Consider the following 3,414-nt stretch of genomic DNA (forward strand, 5'->3'; position numbering starts at 1 on the left):
TAAAGCTCTTACCGACTGCAGTACTACAATGTCCAATAAGTCATTGTGTTTACCTCTTCCTCCCTCTCTCTCTATCTCTCTCCCCCTCTGCTCTCCCTCTCTCTCTCTCACCAATCTGGTGAGACTCCTTCCCGTCAGCTTACCATTAGCACGCATGGGGGGGAGGGGGGATCAAAGAGGTGATACGTCGATGTCACCATCTGTACGACACTCCCCCCACACACTCACACACACCTGCACATCCCTCCACCCCATCTCTCTCTGTTTTATACAAACCCCAAGGATGTGTGTGTCTGCGCATGTGTTTGTGTGTTTGTGCATGTGTGTGCGTGTGTGTGTGTGACTCTTTTTTTGTGCATGTGAGTGTGTGTGTGTGTGTGTGTGTGAGAGTGTCTGTGTGTATGTGTGTGTGAGCGTGTGTTTGCGGTGTGTGTGTGTGTGTGTGCGTCTGTGTGTCTGTCTGTGTGTGTGTGTGTGTGTGTGTGTGTGTGTGTGTGTGTGTGTGTGTGTGTGTGTGTGTGTGTGTGTGTGTGTGTGTGTGTGTGTGTGTGTGAGCTGGGGGTTTAGGGGTGATTCAAGTCACAATAGATTCCTTCACACCTCTTACTACACCTCTAAAAGGCTGACACCGCACCTTTGGTGCCCAGCCCCCCCCCCCCCCCCCCCCCCCCCCCCCCCCCACCTCCAACCAGCCCCTGAAATCATGGCTGCTGCCAGCTCGGGGGGGCCCTGAGTCACGGGGGTCTAAAAGATGTGACGCACAACAAGTCGGCCATGGGGCTTTTATGGCTCCACTACTTCAGATTATAGCCCTCCTCTCCTCCTCCTTTACGACCTCCTTTATACCGCTCGTCATGCAGAGGACCGCCTGAATAGCAATGGACTGTTCTGTCTGACGGATCAGGCACCGCCATGCTACCACCACTCAGTGTCACCTGTCCACCTCTCCCACAGGTGTGTGTGTGTGTGTGTGTGTGTGTGTGTGTGTGTGTGTGTGTGTGTGTGTGTGTGTGTGTGTGTGTGTGTGTGTGTGTGTGTGTATGTGTGTGTGTGTGTGTGTGTGTGTTTGTGTGTGTATGTGTGTCTGTGTGTGTTTGTGTGTGTTTGGATGTATATGTGTGTGTATGGGTGTGTGCGTCTAAATGTGTGTGTGTGTGTGTGTCTGAGTGTGTGTGTGTGTGTCTGAGTGTGTATGTGTGGGTGTGTGTGTGTGTGGGTGTGTGTGTGTGTGTGTGTATGTGTGCGTCTGAGTGTGTGTGTGTGTGTGTGTGTGTGTGTGCGCGTGTGGATGCGTGTGTCTAAGTGAGTGCATGTTTGTGTGTGTATGTGTGTGTGTGTGTAGCCACATGAGTGGCATGATGACTTCAAGAAGACATTGGGATATGGAAATCATTGGTTCACATTTCTCCATATTTATCCCACCAGCGGGGTTGTATATTTGAGCAGCGTAAGTGTTTGCTAAAGCGGATGGAGTGCGATCGGTGTACCAAGGACAAGCGGAGAGGGAGGGTTCTGAGAAGCCCCTTCTTGTGTCTCTGGAGGAGAGACGCCACAGGTCGCGGGCGGCACGAACAAAGGGAGGCTCTGATTGATTGGAGCTTGAGGGACGGACTGCTGGGGACCCCTCCCCCCCTCCCTCCCTCCCTCTCGCCACAGAGCACTGCTGCCTTTGTTTTCGGTAAACGGCTCGATCTTCTGTCAGACTTAGATTAGTTTTCTTTCTTACAAAAAAAATTGACAGTGGAGACGAATGGAAAAAATGAGTCGAAAAAGCGTCAGTGAAAAAAAAACAAAGACAGAAAAACACAACCATGCAAAAACATATTTGTATCCGTCTTTCAGTGGAATTCAGATGATTTGAATACATTGCAATGAGAAAGGATTTTTTTGGACAGCAAAGATCCCTTTGAATGCATAAGAAGTATCTGTGAGCGATATTATCATATTAATGGAGTAGGAGACGCCTCATTTCCTTATGATGGAAATAGAGATCCTGGGGTCATAAAGATTCTACAAAAAACAGAAACGGCAAATCATTCAGATCTTTTCCTATTTGCATCTTATTAATAAAATACAGGAATTTATGCTTTTGTACTTGTGTTTCGGTAATAATGTCACATATTAATATAAACAACGGTTGTCTTCATATTTGACATGAATCATGTCAAATGACATGTCTGTCATGTAAAATCTACACCCAATTTTTATCAACAAATTTACAATGTGTATTGTGTAATATATGCGTAATGAACCTACAATTATTCATGATAATGACTTCATTCATAGACAGAGAGAGAGAGAGAGAGATAGAGAGAGAGAGAAGCACACAAACACACACACACACACACACACATACACACACACACACACACACACACACACACACACACACACACAGAAACACACACAACACACAGCCACACACACACACACACACACACACACACACACACACGCACACACACACAGCCACACACACACACACACACACACACACACACACACACACACACACACACACACACACACACACACACACACACACACACACACACACACACACACACACACACACACACACACACACACACACACACACACACACACACACACACACACACACACACACACACACACACACACACACACACACTCACACACACACACACACACACACACACACACACACACACACACACACACACACACACACACACACACACACACACACACACACACACACACACACACACACACAGGGAGAGAGAGAAGGAGAGACAAGGAGAGAGTGAGAGAAATCTAGTAATTGCAGTGTTCAGGGTGTGTTCCTCAGCAGCCTGTTAGGACATGAGGAGCCCTCTAGGTTTTAGAGGGTAAAGACATCGATCTGGCCCTGATGGCAGAGTCCCAACCTAATGATTTAGGATCTGTGTCCGAGGATCCATCATGCACTATGCTTTCTCTTCCTTATGAGCTCCGCCTCGTAAAACTCCCTGATAGTTCTTTGGTTTTTTACAATATTCTTTTACTACTCTGCAGTCGCGTCCTCTCCATCTTCATCTACCAGGTGTTGTTTGGAGAGGGGGAGCCCCATTAAACCACTACACTGACGGTTTAATAAATAAGGTGTGAGGATGAATGCTGCTCTGATTTACCTTCACTTCTGTGGACGTGTGAGGAGAAATGACCTGCGTGGAGAACCAGAAGCGCTCCCGACGTTCCTCGGCCGGTCCGCTGTTTCTGATGACAGCAGCATCTCGTCCTGCTGCTGCTCTGGCTCACGGCGGGGCTGGTGGTCCTGTTTAGAGAGCACTAGGTGATCCCAGGAGCGCTAGGTTGACCCAGGAGCGCTAGGTGGTCCTGTTAAAGAGAGCTAGGTGGTCCTGGCAGCATAAGGTGGTCCTGATAAGGGGC

Source organism: Gadus chalcogrammus, chromosome 22 (genome assembly GCF_026213295.1).
Source record: "Gadus chalcogrammus isolate NIFS_2021 chromosome 22, NIFS_Gcha_1.0, whole genome shotgun sequence".
Taxonomy (NCBI): Eukaryota; Metazoa; Chordata; class Actinopteri; order Gadiformes; family Gadidae; genus Gadus; species Gadus chalcogrammus.